Consider the following 19,683-nt stretch of genomic DNA (forward strand, 5'->3'; position numbering starts at 1 on the left):
TTGCTCAATATTTTCTGCATTTCTCAGTGCAATTATTTGGGGCTCATATGTCTATTCAAGATTTGCCAAATCAGAGTGACTCAAAAACAACAAAAAGACAGAAAACAATAACAAGCACCCATTAAACAAACCCACACTCACCATCCAAAGTAGCGAGTGCAAGGATCCATTTGAGGACAGTGGCGCTGAGCTTTATTGTTGCCAATAAAGCTGAAACATAGCAAGGCTGCTGTTTCCAACATCTTACTATTAAGAATTCCATGAGCCAATTAGGAAATATTCTCTTGCCATAGAGAGATGTTTCTGGCTGTGACATCCACTCAAAGCTGGTTACCAAGCTCTGGATGTGAAGTGCTCATTTGAGGTCTCCAGGACAATTAACCACATGATGGAGAGCACATTTGTTCATGGTCCCCACCTAGGTTGCTTCCTCTCTGCTGCTTTCTGTCTGTAGTTCTCTTTCAGAATGGATATTAGACAAAGCAAGCAGCTTAATTTTACTAACAGGCCCTGAACTCGACCTCACAGCTGCAGAAACTGCATTGATTGAATCAGCATAAAAGAACGTAGGGGCATCTCTTCTCCCCCACCCCCGTCCAGCTAAGTGGCCTGGCCACTCAATTCCAGCAGAGGACTTTCAGCATCCCAGTGTTCAGCCCAATGAAGATGGAGCCAGAAGGCAGCACGTCATTTGAATGCACTGCCTGGAATCACTGAGGGACGGTTTGCATTTGTGTTTTTCATAGCTCTCCAGTGTTTAATAATATCATTACTATTTCTCATTTTAATATTGGTGTTTTAATGTCAGGCTTATATAGCTTATCAAAAGCAACACAACAACTGCACAATAAAAGAAAACTTTAAGAAATGTTTGCATATGTTAATGACTTAGAGTCTTGTAAATGACAGCCAAAGATGTGTGATTTTTAAAAATTGTACTTTTATCTTTGATTCAGATGTTAAATATGATTCTTATAGATTGGTAAGCAAGAAAATGTGAAATACTAAGTTGTAAAATACCATCAAGGACAGTTACCAAAAACCTTACAATGCGGGTGAAAAGTACACACAGCCAACTCGGGCAGCCCCATTCTAGTTAAAGGTGGTGTTTACCTACAGCCATGTCAGTACTCCACAACTTGGTAATCAAGTCAGTTAAGAATTACAGCCTAAGACATCAAACATACCTTCTAAGTTACAAAAGAAATTAGTAGCCACATTTACAAGTCTTGGGCTCTTGGCCCAGCTGCCCACTGAGCAGATAAGGGGCCATGGGAAAGCCACTTCATCCTTTGTCTCACTTCCTCAAATGTCAGCCTCGTGCACTGAGTTTAATGGGTTCCAAGGAAACAAGCCATTGCTTAAAATTCAATTCACTCATAATTTTAGGAAGAAGTATATGAAATTACTCCAGTTCTTTGGACATCAGTAATTGAGATATGGGGTGTGGGTTTATCAAATGCCCAACACATTTCCACTTTCTCTGCATACATGCCTAATCTCCCAACTAGAATGGAAGTTGTCTAAGCCACAGACCAACCTGAACACTCAGCAACCCAGATACCACACCTGACATAGAAGATAATCTGCCAATATGTTTAAAGGCAATACATTTCACAGCACTAAAAACAAAATCGTTATAAAGCTGTATTCAGAAAAACAACCCCAGAAAGGAGATGGGACATATGTATACAATTAAGAAGAAATGAGCCAGGTGCCAGTGGCTAATGCCTATAATCCTAGCTACATGGGGGGTTGAGATTGGAAAAATTGCACAAACAACAAATGTTGGTGAGGATGAGGGGGAAAAGAAACCCTCATACACTGCTGGTGGGAATGTAAATTAGTACAACCACCATGGAAAACAGTATGGAGGCTCCTCAAAAAACTAAAAATAGAGCTACCATGTGATCCAGCAATTCCACTCGTAGGGATATACCCAAAGAATGTAAGTCAGGTTACCATAAAGACACCTGCACACCCATGTTTATTTCAGCACTATTCACAATAGCTAAGCTATGGAAACAGCCAAGATGCCTCACAAATGATGAATGGATTAAGAAAATGTGGTGTTCATATATAAATGGAATTTCATTCAACTATAAAGAAGAATAAAATCTTGTAATTTGCTGGTAAATGGATGGAACAAGAGAACATCATCTTAAGTGAAGTTAGCCAGATTCAGAAAGCCAAAGGCCACATGTTTTCTCTCATATGTGGAATACAGACCCAATACAATTATAAGCAATATTATGAAAAACTGGGCATGAGAAGGGGAGGTCACTAACAGGAGAGAGAGGGTAAAAGTAGGAAGTTAAGAAGGTATGAATATGGGTGATTTACTTTCTATACAAAAATGAATATAGAATTTTTAAACCTGTTGAAATCGCCATAGAAGGGGACAAAGGTAGAAAGGAGAAAAATAGAGGGGATGAACCAATTGATGTTAAAATACACATACACATAAAAATATAACAATGAAACTCCCTGTATAGTCATCTTCTTTTGTTTTTTTTTGGCAGTCTGGGGCTTGAACTCAGGGCCTACACCCCTTTTTTGTGATGCGTTTTTTTTGAGATAGGGTCTCTCGAACTATTTGCCTGAGCTGGCTTTGAACCAAGGTCTTCCTGATCTTTGCCTCCTGAGTAGCTAGCATTACAGGCATTAGCCACCAGTGCCTGGCTCTTGTATAGCTATCTTAAACAAACAAAAATATCTTTTTTCAAAAACAGAGGTCAAGAAGGTAAAATGAGTCCTATCTGGAGGTTGGTACTAGTGGGAGGGGGGAGGATATAAGGAAAGGGTGTAGGAAGTTGAATATGGTGGAAATAGTATATATTCATGCATGAAAATGGAAAATTGAGACCTGTTGAAACTATTCGTGAATGGGGGTAGGGGGAAAAGTAGAATGATGGAGGAGATGAATTCAACTATGATACAGTATAAGAACTTTTGTAAATGCCACAATGTACCCGCAGTACAATAATAATAAAAAGAAAGAAAGAAAAGTTTGCAAGACCCCATCTCAACCAATAGCTGAATGCAGTGTGGTATGCCTGTCATCTCAAGTTATAGCGGAGGCTGAGAATGGGGAGGATCTCAGTTCCAGGTCAGCCCTGGCAGGAAGTTCTCCAGACCCTGTCTCAACAACAAAAAAGCTGGGCATGGTGGCACATGCCCAATGATGGTGGGAAGCATATAGTAGGAGAATAGAGATCCAGGCTGTCCTGGACAAAAACAAAGACCTTATCTCCAGATTAATCAGAGCAAAAAGGGCTGGAGGTGTGGCCCAAGTGGTAGAGCACCTGTCCCACTAGTTCAGGGGGAACCTTGAAGTCAACTTCCAGTATGACCAAAAACAAAACAAAAACAAGTGTGAGGTGTAGGGTAGTGTGTTTTCCTCTTATGGTGAGAACTTATTGAAGTGAGAGGAATTTGAGATGGGGTCCATTTACATCAAGACTTTGATTCACTGGAAAATACTTTAAAATGGGATGCTTGTATGCTTAACAAATCTGCACTTATAATTGGATGTGTTAAATTATATTCTTCCTACAGTTCACAGGTTTCTTTTTAATCACCAAGAATAGTTACCAGAGTTTATGACAATCAACCAAACTTGTTCACCATCAATGATGTAAGTAAGGAAGATGGGTTGTCACCATCTAGTTGGCTGGGGACCTGGGTGGAAAGAAAGAGAGGAAAGGTGAATTCCATCTCTTCAGGAACTCGGTCACCATCTTCTCTTGTCCTTAGAAATCAGAACTCTAGATTTTACAGGCTTTGGACTCCAGAACTTGGACAGTGTCCTCCACCTCTAGGGTTGTTGTGGTATGGATATGAAGTGTCCCTGCAGAAGGCTCATCAGGTCCCCATATGGCAGCACCAATGAGAAGCAAATGGATCATGAGAATGCTATCCTCATTAACCCATTGGTGAGCTCAGAGCTGAATGGTTGTTAGGAGGTGGAGCTGCGTTGGAGGAAGTAGGTCACTGGAGACATGCCTTTGAAGAATATGCCTTTGACCTTGATCCTTCTTCTGCCTCTCTCTCTCTTTCTGATTCCCAGCTGCCATGAAGCGAGCAGTTCTGCTATATCACACTCTTCTGCCATGATGTACTGCTTCACAAGAAGCAGCAACAGTGGAGCTAGCCAACCATAGACCAAAATCATGAGCCAGAATCTATCTTTCCTCCTTGAAATTCTTAAATTGAGTGTTTGGCACAGGAACAGAAAGAGACTAACACAAGGATCTAGGGCATTTGGCCGGTGATTAAGAGAGTTAAATAATCAGTTTCCCTTGTTTTAAGACTTTCAGATTTGCTGTGCTGACAATTTCACTGGCTCTTCAGCTCATAGATTGCTATTATGGGACTTCTTAGTTTCCACAATCATGTGGGCCAACCTCCTGATTAATCCTCTCTATAGATGGTAGATAGATGATAGATAGATGATAGATAGATAATAGATAGATGATAGATAATAGATAGATGATAGATAATAGATAGATGATAGATAAATGATAGATGATGGATGATTGATAGATGATAGACAGATGATAGGTAGATGGATAGATAGTTAAATGATAGACAGATAGATAGTCTCCTGTTGGTTTAGTCTGTCTAGAACAAACCCTGGCTAACACGAAATGTATCACAATGCTACAAGGGTGAAAAATTTCTATCTGGATCACTGTTTTAACTCAGTGCCTAGAACGATCCCTGGCAGGCAGTAGCTGCTCAGTATATATAAATATGCAATGTATATAACATTGTGGAATAAATGATAATGATAGCACATACTATGTAACATACAGCATACTATATATTATACAATGTATCTTATAATTTCTTGATATAAAGATGCATATAATATAATTTTCTTATGTAACAGTATAGCATGCACTATCACGTAATAACACATAATGTTGATATATTAAACGTATGTAACATGTATTATAACATGATAACATGTAATAACATTTCTATCATAACATTTTATACTGTGTGCTGCATGACATATAACACATATTACAGTGAAGGAGTGAGTACACAGATATTCACTGTAAGCGCTTATCAACAAAGATGGCAACATGGTGGCAACAGCACTTTCCTAAGAGGATTCAAATGTGGTACCCAAGGAGCAGGATGTGGTCAGGCCACAGAATGCTGTGGAGTCTGATGAACCTGAGTTTAAACCCCGGTTCTGTTACTAACCAGCTTTGTGAACATCGGTAAGTTAATTAACTTTCCTGAATTTCAGTTTCCACACTCATGAATCTGGGGTAATAAGAGAACCAGCCTCGGGAATTTAATATGACACCTCACAGTGTATCCGGCAGATGGCTCCCGGTAAGGGCTAGGTGACAATGCTGATGTTCAAGAGAGAAGAAGGCGGTAGTCATTTAGATTATTACATTGTGACTAGGAATGCAGATGGGAAAATAAATTCAGCAGAAAAAACGCTCTCAAAATTCTCAACTTCCAGCCCCTCTTTTTCCTACGTCTCTATTTCTAGCCCACAAATTTATGTCCACATATTTGACAAAATAGCACTCTGACTTTGGATGCTTGGAAGAAAGAAGGGGTTTAAAAAGACGTTTTGTTCACATCATTCAAAGAACACAAATACTGGTAGCCTTACCCTTGTAGTTTTAAGCACTCCAAGGTCTAGAGAAATAGGAATCACAAAAACCTTTGTAATAGGGGCTTAAAAGCTGCTTTTTGCTGAATTAACTGACAGCAGGATAAAAAGTTTGACATCTCAGCCTCTAGTTTGTATCTATGTCCTTTGCTCTGAGCCATTCTTCATACAGCCACCTTGGAATCCTGGAAGGACAGGACTGATAACATCTTTACAAGAGATGAAGGAAACTGTCCCTCAGAAAAGGAGTAGCAGAACCTGTGCAAGACAGATCACCTGAGAGGTAGCAATGACTATTACTGTAACAAGCCCCTACCTAACCAATCCTGAGACAATGAGAGCCAGCTGCCACTAGGACCACCAGAACACACCCATGACTGGATGCATTCATCCCCTACCCCAGTTTTTCCTGTTGTTTAAACCTAAGGCAAATATTAGTTTGGGAAACAGATTGAAATACTTTCTTTTCACAGCTTCCCGCGCAGTGTACTAAACTTCCTTTCTGTGCCCTTCACCATTACCCATCTCTTTCATGTGAGGTAAATGGTTGGACCTGACCTATGAATCCCAGGAGTTTGGGCCTGGGACCTAACACATCCTATGACACATGGACAAACAAGAATCCTTGGGAAATGTGTCATTTGCATAATTTAGTTTTCCACTTAGGAAGGCACCATCACTTTACAGGTTTATTTTGCTCTTTTCTTTTGTAGTAAAATCTTTCCAAAGTGCAGTGCAGTTCTCTGCCTAGACCATGATCACCAATATCTGTTCAACCCAGCCTGCCTGGGCATCCTCAACTTCGTCTTCTCACCTAGAACTCCCCCAGCTGCAGCAGAGCAAGCAACCCCCGCCTCCAGGGCCCTCCTGATGAAAGGGAGACTGTAATACTAAAAGTGAACAGGCTGCACCCACAAAAGTATCAGGTTCTCTACCAATCTCCCAGGCACTCCAGCATAGATCAGAAGTCTTGGTCAAGAAGTTAATGCTTAGTGTGGGAAGATCAGACCATGAAGAGGTCCGCAAAAGGAAGGAACCAGCAGAGAAGCCTCTATCCATTCTTCCCTCCAAGCCCAGGCCCAATGGACCAACACAGAGGCTCTCTGTGAACAGCACACCGATTTATATTTGCTTTCCTTTCGATTCAGCTGACCTCCTTTTTTCTTCACTTTTGCATCCCTGAGATTGCACCCTTAAAGCATTGTCATGTACTGTGACTTTTCCCCCAGGCTCTATTTTATAGGGAACCTAAGCTGTGATGATTCTGACCATATAATGATCCACCATTACACTGTGATAATGAAGTCATGAACTCTTTTGGGAATTAAGCCTATAGGAGATGCTCCAGGCTGTTAATCCAGAAAATGCCTTAAATGTCCTGATTAAGCTCTCAGATTCTGTGCTGACCAGCCTGGCTTAAATCCCAGTTCTGCCACAAGCTCGGAAACCTTGGACAAGAAATTTAAAATTAAGCTTTGTTTTCTCATCTGTAAGATGTGGATAACAACAGGATCTTCCTCACACAATCCTTGCGAAAAGCAAACGAGATAATACTTACTCAATACCTAGTAATAAAACACACAATGGGAGTTGGCTATTTATTTCTCTTGCTGCCTGATTAGCAGGGTTATTTCTTGTTGCTAGTATGTCTACCTCTAGAAATATTTCTGCTTTGCATTTCTAAAATCCTATAGGATTATATATCTGGAAGTCAATCTTGTTAGAAGAATATGCAAAGAAAAAGTAAGTAGGGTCTAAGTAAAAATCACAAGAGTTCCCGTTGGCTCCTACACATTCTTTTCAAATGCTACTTAGAAGGCTGTCAACAGCCATCTTTGCTTACATCATGGTTCTTAGTGTATCCCTCTGAATTAGAAAGTTCTAAGTTAGCTAAAGCATTATGATACATTTTTGAATCATGCTGTATGCCTGTGGAATTTAGAGTTAGAGTTAACATTAATGTCTTTGAACACCTATAGCTGCACTATTTAGAGTTGTGGAACAACAGGGTAGTAACTAAATTGCAGCACTCCATAGGTACAAGCAGGAAAATTGTAAGCTCCAGGCCAGCCTGGGCTGCAACCAAGATGCTCTCACTTTCTCTCTCTCTCTCTCTCTCTCTCTCTCTCTCTCTGTCTCTCTCTCTCACTCTCTCTCTCTCTATATATATATATGTTCGAGAGAGCCATCTCAACCATAAATAAAACACCTGCTCCATTTCTGCATTTTAGCATAAATGATCAGTTATATAGAAAAAGAACACTGATATTTCAGCATCTAAAGCAATACTTAACAAAATGGTTATCCAATATTTAATCACTGTGTTTTTGTTTCAAGACTCATTCAGTTTGACCACTATTTCATTATTAACCAAATATTCCATTCAAAATCCTGTGCAAGAAAGAAATATATAACTATACCCAGGTTTGGGGATAGATGTGTGATATGTCTGACGGCAGGGAACCAACATGTGTAAAGAAAGCTAAAGTTCTTTTCCATTTCCACAGAGTACAGGACCTGATATTTGAATGTCCCATGATATTTGAATTTCCTCTTAAAGCTGACCTTAAAGCAATGTGTGATGTCAAGAGTCACAGTATTCTCTTTAGGTTCCAGTAAAACTAAAAGCATCCAACCCAAACCAGCAACACATAGGAATGAGAAGTATTGATTGTAAGATGTGCTACTAATATGTAAATTATAATAATAAATTATATTGCTTTTATCCTAAACTAAATCAATAATTATGATTAAGAGAAACTCCTTATGTCTTAGGGGAAACCTCCAAGTCATGTTTTTAAGATAGGTATAAATGATTCTAAGGGAAAGAATTCTGAGACAGTTATTAGCACAGCTCTCAAAGTCCTTTTAATTTGCTTCCTGTACATTGACCTATTCTTACTAATGTACTCCCTAAGAGATGTTGTAAAAGAGAGTAGGCCCAAGAAACACTACAACTATCTCACCAGCCAGCTGCTCTGAAAAGGCAGTGAGTCCAAGGCACTGTACTTCTTTAAAAGATTTCTTAGACTCTAGAGTCTGCTTTGGCTGCAGAATGTCCATGCCAGCTCTTTGAGATAAATAGAGACACCAAAGAGCCAGTCTGCGTGTCTACAACAACCTTGATCTCAAATCATTTGCACCATTTTTTGGCTCAGTAATATACAAGAGTGACAGCAACCTTAGAACTGTTTTTAGGGGTCATTGGTGTCAGTCTTCAAATCTGAACTAGACTTTGGAGCCTGGCCCACCTCTGTCACTGGAGTCAATGACCTTGAAGACTTACTTATTTCAGAAAAATGTTCTTTACTAACATTGCTGGTCAGATACAGACTTACCACAAAGCTATCAAACCAAATATTCCAAGGCCCAAGAATGACCCTAACAATGGTTCATGTGTCCAACATTTTTGTCAATTTTACAAAAGTAATATATTTTATCCACAATAATTCCAAACTTCCTACTCTTACCCTTCCAGCTTCCACTCCATTACACTTTACATCTTATCAGGTAAAGTGGTATTAGGCTTTTTTGGAATCAAGGAGAACTGACTTGAGGATACATTTGGTCTGCATTTATTGAAATTATTTATGGGGTTCATCATCAATTCCATGTATAAAAAAACACTTCCTGGCTATCACAGTAAAGGAATGGCTCCTCAAAATACTCCTACTACCCTGCAGAGAGACAGCCAGCACCATAGCAAGGTGATACAGCCAGAACTGCATCAACAATGAACTTCCTGTTGTGACTGCACTAGAATTATCGCTTGTGGAAGAGAAATTACACTCAAAATGTACAGGGCCAGAAGCTACTCTGAGCAAAACTGCCAGGTCATTGGACATGTAAACTTGTAGTGGGAAGATCTGGTTCTTACACAGCTAAAATGGGCCTTCTCTCCTGGATAAGGCAGCATAAAAATGTACCTTGACTCTTTTTTTCCTTTAATTGATTAAATTCACAGAAATAGAAGGACTCTTTTGTTTATGGAGTCCAGACCAATGGCAACATTATCAACAGTTAGGTTATCTGTAGCGGCTTATATGCAAAAGAAACTTGATAGAAGATTTCCTAAACTTGACACCAATGCTGAAGACTTACATAGCATTATCAATAGCAAGGGTGTCTCTGAGTTATGTTTCTGAACTCTTAAAATAAAAAATTACATTGCAATCAACCACACGGGATTAAAAATAAATAATCTTTCTATACTTACCATAACAATTATTTCAAAATTGTTGTCCTGTGGAGAGGCAGATTAACCAAAAATGCGGCGGGGAAAGTATTTGCAAGGTTTGTTAGGTATTTGATCAATAAAGACATGTGATTATTTTTTGGGTTTTGTGAAGGCTGTGGTATTTGTTGACTGTAATTTCTTTTCTTATTCTAAAAACTAATAAATTTGTTGCCATAACTTTTTACTCGTTTTGCTCAAAGCAGTCATCTAATTGTGGACGTCAAGCCCCACAAAGCCTAGGGTTAAGCATCCTTCATAAGGAAGACCTGCTTACACAGAACCGTCAGCTCATCTCAGCATTCCAGTTATCTCCCATACTGCTTTGTCTCCAATCGGAGTTTGTAAAAAATCCTCCCACATGCCAAATGGTGATGCTAAGACCACAGTAGGTAAGAAGGTCTAGAAGATACTCATTTGTGCTGTGTTACTTAGGTACCACACACTTTGCAATTACATGCTTTTCTATCTCCTATCTGCCCTTGACTTAATCATCTACACATCCTCTTCTGTGCAAATCCCTCCACTAAGAGAGGGAGAGCAGATGAACAATGAAAACTGGAATGAGGGAAGGAACAGGTGGGGGCCAGATAAAAGGAGGAAGGGAAGAAAAAAGGAAGGCAGACTTAGTTGAGGCAAGTGGACAAAAACCTATGAAAATGGTTCAAACTCGATTTCCTACATGTTGGGGGGTAAACCACAAAGACTTTACATTTTGCCACATAACTTTTAATGTATATTAAAATTTGATACACCTAAAATTTAATGTGCCTAAAATTTTTATTCTAATTTTCTCAACTTTTATCTACTTTTTTTAGGTCAAGACATTTCAGATTCAATATGTTATTTTACTTCATATTATTCTCATCAGTGTATTGCTTTTTAAAAGTAAGTAGATATTAACTATGCTATGCAAATGAAAATCTGTGAATTCAATTATAAAGAATGACCCAGAGGAGCCACTAAATCCCCCCATATCCAATGGAAAAATTTGGAGAGCCCTCCAAATTTCCAATACCTCATATACCAGTGCCCAGAATTTAATATAAATTAAACTGGATCTTATACACAACTCAACTCTTTGTAGATTCTATCTGTTGATATGACATGTTTTCATAAAACTGGCAAGCTAAAAATGCAGACAACGCCCCCTTTTCTTTTCATTTCATTTTCCTTTCAGTGAAATGTTGTGAATATATTGGCATTGCATAAATGTTCATCAAACTGTAATTCTTTCAACTGTATGATAAATGAAAATATCCTTCGAACATGAATACGAAACACCTGCAAAAAAACCCCATTTTTAGAAGATTAGAATGAGATTCCAGCTATCCAAAGTCATGGAGGGTCATAAATCCATCTCACTGCCTTTGGGAGAGCCACTAAGACACAAAGCCTCTGCTGACTGTACTTCTGAAATTTCACTTTATTAATTATACAAATAAAAATAATTTAGCATCACTTGGCAATGGCAAAATAAGGACACTGACCTAGAGGGCCAGTAAGTCAGTGCAGAGTCCATTTTTAAATATAACAGGAACATCTCTTAAAAAGACCACACACATTTCTAGGCTGTTGGCTCGCCACCTTGTGTGGATGGTTTCTTTACGGTTGTCATTATTTTCATCGTTTACTGGCTATACAGAGACAACAGCAGCTCAAGCTGGATACACAATACAGGCGCAATTATAGATTTGAACCAATAGTCCTCTGTTAAAACCTAAATTGCCTTCAGTCAACAGTTAGAAAAGGTCAAGGAAAAGGCACCTGCTGAAAAGAGTAATAAAAACATGTGCTCATTATTCTCCAGAAGCTTCTAATCCTCTCTCCCACCTGGCTTACACGACAACTCCTCAGTTCATCAGAATGTTGTAGAGTGTTCAGGGCTCCTCCGGGAAACATTAATTTTTTTCTCTGGAATAATTATGGTCAGAAAGTTTAGAGCTAAGAAAAGTTTCTGCTGTCACTTGATCATAACTTCATTGCTCTCTTTTGCTTGCTCTGATCCCAAGAGGAAAATTTAAGGACATGACTAGGCCAAAATTCAACGAATCCCCTTTGATTTAGATGAGCAGAGGTAAAAAAATGTATATATCATTCTAAGAAAAGAATGAGGACAGGGAACACCATTTAGTCTGGATTTGTCATGAATTACACCAAAGCCTCCAAATAACATCTGTCTTACTCCTTAGCTTGTCAAAAAGGAGTTACCAGGCAAGTTTGGAAAAAGCTAGGAAAAGAAGCTAGAAAGATTAAGAACCTTCCATAAGATAAACATGATTCTGGTGCCTCTGAATATAAGAAAAAGGAAGAGCTCACATTATATTACAGTATGTAAGAGACAGGTTATGATGGGGATTTGCAATCCCTATAAATATCTGGGCTGGGGCCAGTGGTTTCTGCAATGAGGAAAAGACCCTTATCTTTCCTAACAATAAAGCTTTTCCATTTCTTGATTTTTATCTGATGATTAGACAGCAAACAAATAATATTGGACAGAGCAGAGGTGGCTAATAAAAAGTTCTTCAGTTGCACTAACTAAATAGAAGTTACTCTATGTCTAATTCTTTCACTGGCTATCGCTGAAATGAATCCTCCCTGTACAAGACGCAAACACAGCATCACAGGATTGGAGAACTTGAAAGGTGCTGGTACCCTACCATCTGGCTGAGTCCCTTTTACCTGTGTCTGGTGGGACAAGTCTTTTTGTTTGTTTGTTTTATTATTCATATGTGCATACAAGGCTTGGGTCATTTCTTCCCCCTGCCCCCACCCCCTCCCTTACCACCCACTCCGCCACCACCCTCTCCCCCTCACCCCCTCAATACCCAGCAGAAACTATTTTGCCCTTATTTCTAATTTTGTTGTAGAGAGAGTATAAGCCATAATAGGAAGGAACAAGGGGTTTTGCTGGTTGAGATAAGGATAGCTATACAGGGAGTTGACTCACATTAATTTCCTGTACATGTGTGCTACCTTCTAGGTTAATTCTTTTTGATCTAACCTTTTCTCTAGTTCCTTGTCCCCTTCTCCTTTTGGCCTCAGTTGCTTTTAAGGTATGTGCTTTAGTTTCTCTGCGTTGAGGACAACAAATGCTAGCTAATTTTTTAGGTGTCTTACCTATCCTCACCCCTCCCTTGTGTGCTCTCACTTTTATCATGTGATCAAAGTCCAATCCCCTTGTTGTGTTTGCCCTTGATCTAATGTCCACATATGAGGGAGAACATACGATTTTTGGTCTTTTGGGCCAGGCTAATCTCACTCAGAATGATGTTCTCCAATTCCACCCATTTACCAGCAAATGATAACATTTCGTTCTTCTTCATGGCTGCATAAAATTCCATTGTGTATAGATACCACATTTTCTTAATCCATTCGTCAGTGGTGGGGCATCTTGGCTGTTTCCATAACTTGGCTATTGTGAATAGTGCCACAATAAACATGGGTGTGCAGGTGCCTCTGGAGTAACCTGTGTCACAGTCTTTTGGGTATATCCCCAAGAGTGGTATTACTGGATCAAATGGTAGATCAATGTTAAACTTTTTAAGTAGCCTCCAAATTTTTTAACAGAGTGGTTGTACTAGTTTACATTCCCACCATCAGGGTAAGAGGGTTCCTTTTTCCCCGCATCCTCGCCAACACCTGTTGTTAGTGGTGTTGCTAATGATGGCTATTCTAACAGGGGTGAGGTGGAATCTTAGTGTGGTTTTAATTTGCATTTCCTTTATTGCTAGAGATGGTGAGCATTTTTTCATGTTTTTTTGGCCATTTGAATTTCTTCTTTTGAGAAAGTTCTGTTTAGTGCACTTGCCCATTTCTTTATTGGTTCATTAGTTTTAGGAGAATTTAGTTTTTTAAGTTCCCTATATATTCTGGTTATCAGTCCTTTGTCTGATGTATAGTTGGCAAATATTTTCTCCTACTCTGTGGGTGGCCTCTTCAGTTTAGAGACCATTTCTTTTGATGAACAGAAGCTTTTAGTTTTATGAGTTCCCATTTATCTATGCTATCTCTTAGTTGCTGTGCTGCTGGGGTTTCGTTGAGAAAGTTCTTAACCTATACCTACTAACTCCAGAGTATTTCCTACTCTTTCCTGTATCAACTTTAGAGTTTGTGGTCTGATATTAAGATCCTTGATCCATTTTGAGTTAATATTGGTATAGGGTGATATACATGGATCTAGTTTCAGTTTCTTGCAGACTGCTAACCAGTTTTCCCAGCAGTTTTTGTTGAAGAGGCTGCTATTTCTCCATCATATATTTTTAGCTCCTTTGTCAAAGACAAGTTGGTTATAGTTGTGTGGCTTCATATCTGGGTCCTCTATTCTGTTCCACTGGTCTTCCGTTTTTGTGCCAGTACCATGCTGTTTTTGGGATAGAGTCTTTAGCAAAGCAAAAGCTGTCCTTTCATGGCAGCAAAGAAGTAGAGGTAACAAGTTATATGAAGAGATAATGTCCTCTGGCTCTACTTTCTTACCTTATAAAAGGTAAGTAATGGATGGTGATTACCTCTACTTTTTCTCCAGGGCTCCAAAGAAGACTGCCAACAGATCAGAGTAGTGATCAGAAACTGGAGTTAGTATGAATTGCTGGAAAACATTGGTCCTCAAAACACATTTAAATGTAAGATTTCTTTAAAAATATTTACATAATATATTTTACAGCCAGGGTCCTGGCAGAAAACAGATGGCACACTCAAATTGAGTAACTGAGGAACATTTAATAAACAAGCTGTTTATAAAAGTATAGGAAGGGCTTAGGGAAAGTTTTAAAAAGAACATAAAATGAGGTGCTTCTGGGATGGAAACAGCTGGGGACAGTTACCATTCATCAGTCAAAGGATGCAGACAGCCTACAGCAACCAGTGTAGAGGGAGTAAAAGGGATAAGAATCCTGACTCAGATCCTTCTCACTCTGTAAGATCCCACAATTGGCCAAGGGGATCAGTCTCCTGGATACAGAGTAGAAAGAAGTGTAGAGGGTGGATCTTCAGAGTTGAGTGGGACAGAGCTCTTACACCAATGAAAATAACTATAATAACTATAACACATTTATTTATTGTGGGAATAATCTGTCTCCCCAAAATAGCAGTGATCAAGGTATCTGAAAAACCTCTTTTGGGTATCTATTTGACTCTGAGTATACATTAAGTCTCCTGCTGACTCTATAAAAAATATTTTAAATAAAGAAAACATTCTATGGCAAATAAGTTGGATAAATGCTTGCTAGAGCCTCAATACAAAGAATGGCAAGATAAATGCATATCTGCACTGTGCGTGTGAGGTTTCCACCTGTCCCTGCCTCATGGGCTGAATGGATGAGACCATCTGAAGAATGCAATTTTACAAAGAACGTGGTGCATAAACTGGTAGTGTTCAGTAAATACTAACAACTGTTGCCATCACCGCAGCTGCATTCTGATCTCTCAGACAGATGGGGAAATGTCCCACTATGGAAAGACTCAGTCTTACCCCCAACTCCTCATGTCACTAGTGCCTGGCTGGTGCCTTCCACATAGATAATAATTAATGTTAGATAATGAAGACAATAGTGAGACTCATCATGGGCTTTTCAGGCTGTGCTACTGCTCAGCAACTGTTCATTCTTCTCCCTCACTCTCTCCAGTCAGAAGAGTATCTCAGTCCATTCAGGCTGCATAACAAAATACACTTGGTCATTTACACAGCACAGAAATTTATTGCTCTTAGTTCTAGAAGCTGGTAAGTCCAAGATCAAGGTGCTGGTAGATTCAGAGACGGATAAGGTCCATTCTTCATAGATGGTACCTTTGAGCTGTGTGCTCAAATGGCAGGAAGGCAAGGGAGTTCACTTGAACCTTTTTTGTAAAGATACTAATCCCATTCATGAGGGTGGAGCCCTCCTGACTTCTTCAAAATCTTACCTCTCAATAATTTGACACTATGTTTTAGGTTTCAACTATAATTCTGGGCGGGAACCAACATTCAGACCACAGCAAGGAGTGGTTTCTCCTGCTCTACCTGGCTGTTAAGCTTGGCCCCATGACCTATGCTGGCTATGGAACCAGGGCCCATTTCGAGTGAAAGCTCTAAGAGTCTTCATCAGTCTTCCTGTGCTGCTGCCTTCCACATGAGGACCCCACGACTGGCATCAGAAGGCATGTAGATCACGTTGCAACGCAATCCACAGTCTGAAGTGCTGCTTCTGCTTCTCCCACAGGTGACAGAGCAAGATTTAAAAAATGCTCAGGTTATAAACCAATGTTGTCTGTGATTGTTTATTAGGAAGCAATAATACAAAAAAATCTGATTAATACAAATAGTTAAGATTTTGATGGTAACTGGGAAATAACATAAGATTTGGATTTTATTTCACAGGAGTTCAAATTTTAGCACTATCAACTACCAGATGTATGACTCCACTTGGGAAAGCCTCAGAAACTACACCTTGTTGGACCCCTTGACCATTAGAAATAGCACTTTAAAGTACCCTTGATAAACCGAAGAAAAACTAGTAATGATGAATGGCACAGTATCTTCCCAATATTCACAATTAAAGTACCAAACTGGAAATTGTTCATCTCAATTAAACATTTCTTTAATAAACCTCAAATAAAAAAATGGTGAAAGCATTGTTCAAGTTTGTAGCTTAGAAAAGAATCTAATAGAAACCACCATTAAAATACGCAATGTGCTCTTTCTAAAACCTTCTAATACTATAGAGTAGTCAAGAATATGAATTCCTGTAAGTGATTAAATTGCATCTTACAGACTAATGATTTAAATCACTATTAAATCCAAGGTAGTTGGGGACCCCCAGTTCATCTGTTTACTGTGAACATTGGTAAACATTTATTAAATGTCTGCTCATGGTAAGGATTTCAAAGGTATGTTGTGTTCCAAAAATGTGAAGAACTTAAACCTACTAAGCCCACCAACTAATCCTACCATATACTTTTTCACAAAACAGAAGCACCATAATTACTGAAGCCCAGAAACAGACTTTGGATCCACTTGAAAAGCATTCAGAAAAAGACCACCACTGATGAATGATAAAAGATTTATTTGGATTGTAAAATTTGATTAGAAAAGAAGTACACCTAAGACATGAACTAAATTATGCCTTTCAAAAGAATAAGGAGCACGACTTCCCAGAAAAGATATAATTGGTAGCCCCTCTCTTAAGAGCTCAAGTAAATTCAGGGTAGTATTTCCAAACCACACATGGAAAGAATACTTGGAGTGCTGAAACGAGGATTCCTGGGCTCTAATTCCAGACCTACCAAATCAGAATCCTTGGGCATTTGGCTTGGGTATATGCAATATTAGCACATTTTTCAGGTGATTCAGGTATACTCTAAATTTGAGAAGGGTAACTAATGCATGTCATTGAGTAAACCTTGGCAGTTGACTTAGAAGCTTTAAAAAAACAAAATTAAAATAAGCTTAGGCCAACCCATGCCCAAGTGAAGACATCAGAATCTGACTTGAATCTTAGGAACAGCTACAGATCTAAGTAGCCATTCATTATGCCACAATTCAAACAATGCTGTTTAGACTTGAAAGCAAAAAGCTCATGGATCTGTTGAGGAGCAATGTGAACCTAACAGCCCATGGCCATCACTTCTTTTGCTCGACATAGAATTGCCAAACATCCCCTCGATCCTTCCATCCCCCTGGCACAAGTCCAGGCAGTCATTATCAGCTTCTCATGCTTAGCCCCTAAAACCTTTGAGCAGTGAGAGGGAAGGAAGGAAGATGCTTAATATTGTTATATAGAAATTCTAATCTTCATAAAGAATTTCATTAACAAATACAAAATTTTTTTGCATAATATAGAGACAAAGATAGTTTTATTTATGAAGAGAAGAGAACATAATGAACTGATAAAGTGGAAAGGAAATCACTACTATAGTTTTAAGAATTAAAAAACCCTCTGAGAAAATGAATGCAAAGAAAAGAACACTGGTTAGGACTCAGGAAACAAGGGTTCTAGATTCATTTATATTTCACATATAATGGGCATGTGAGCTTCCATAGTTCACTTAGCTGATTTGATCCACAGGACTTAATGTTTATAGGAAGGAGTTTTGTAAGTCACAAAGTAATGTCAAAATGTAAGTAACGTTATTATCATTGATGGCAAAATGTATTTTATGTAATCTAGAATACAAAGGAAAAACATAGAAAATTAATTGGACTGTTTTTTTGACACAGGCTAAGAATATAAAACTCTTGGAGCCAAGAATTATATGGGCAATTTTACTATCAGATGAAACTATACGTACATTTTCTAAAAATAAGACACTAGGTAAAATCAATATCCCACAGTACATATGGGAAAAACCTAGATTACTCTTAGATTGTTCACTGCATCAAGCACGACCAAGATGCAAGTTCCTGATAAAGCAACTCAATATGATTTAATGAAGTTCTCTAGATTGCACTGGGTAATGATTCAGCTCAACAGATTCTTACTGACCTACACACAACTACCTAAGTCACAAAGCTAAGGAAGGTCACTGGAAAGCCACATGAACAAGGGACTACAGCAAAAATCGGAAGGGCTGTCAACGGTCAATGCCACGCATCACTAAGCCCAAGGTCATAAAGACTTTGAAATCTGTTTAAACTTAATCCCTTATACAACATCAACATCATATTTAAGTGTATTTGGGAACATTCAAGGAAACTCATATTTATTTTCAGATGGGATATAGCACAGTATACTGCACCTACACAATGCTAAATTTGAAACTAGGCTCAAAGTTCCAACTCTTATGAGTTGATAATTATTAGTTCTACCTCATGAGGCTGATGGGACAATTAAATAAGACCATACTGTTAAAACTTTCATATAGCGCCAATGATGTCATCTTTAGTATAAGTGAAGTTTTAGCACAGAGTAGGCAGTCAGTAAAAGTTAATTCCCATCTGCTCTTGACTGATACTTCAAAGGTGGGAATACATTCCAACCAAATTATTGGAGATAATAATAAATATAGTGTATGCCTAAATCAAGACTGATTTTTCCTAATACCTAGTTTTTCCTTCATTATGACTACAGAAACCAATTTTATGACTCATACTGGCTATAATCAATGCCTATGTAAACAAAAATTACAGAATAAATTTGAGATGGTATATACAATTGTTTTTCTACCCAATCTTCAATAAATGTTTAAAAATTCATTTTCTAGTATTATGATATATAGTTGGTAACATTACAATAATACTTTCCTACTACCTGTTCTAATCATCATCACTGAATGTTGAAAGTGCACAAGGTGAAGAACGGACCCCCAGTGTTACGGTATTTAGAGGTGGGGTTTTGGGGCAGTGATTAGGCTTAACTGAGGTCAGGAGGGCAGGGGTCTCATGATGGAAGTAGTACCTTTATAGGAAGAGATCAAAGCTCACTCCCTCCACCATGTGAATACACAGCTGGCCATCTACCAGCCCAGAAGCAGGCCTTCACCTCGACCATCATAGACACCCTGATCTCAGACTTCCAGCTTCCATAGCTGTGAGAAATGAGTATCTGTTGTTTAAGGTACCCAGACTATGGAACTTTTTTTTATAGCAGAACTGACTAAGATGGGAGCAAATTATTCTATGAATATTGTAGTAAATTAGTGTATAAAAATCTGCCCTGATAACTGCAAAGTACTAATATTACCATTTATACAAGAGTAGAGAAGACACAGTCCCTCTCTTGAGATGTCTCCAGTCTACTAAGACTAAGAAATGCCTAGTGCTAGTCATAGAAAACACATGCATGGCTATGTTCAAGCATGTGCACTTTTAAAGACAAATGATATAAGAACA

The 19,683-nt window shown here is 38.7% G+C and overlaps 1 protein-coding gene across 7 annotated transcripts in view; it reads right to left on the reverse strand.

Moving 5' to 3' along the window:
• The window catches only part of Fat3 (FAT atypical cadherin 3), a 611,059-nt gene that overhangs the window by 454,495 nt on the left and 136,881 nt on the right, over positions 1–19,683 (reverse strand). The gene's annotated exons all lie outside the window — the stretch shown is intronic.

This window comes from Castor canadensis, chromosome 1, assembly GCF_047511655.1.
Source record: "Castor canadensis chromosome 1, mCasCan1.hap1v2, whole genome shotgun sequence".
NCBI lineage: Eukaryota > Metazoa > Chordata > Mammalia > Rodentia > Castoridae > Castor > Castor canadensis.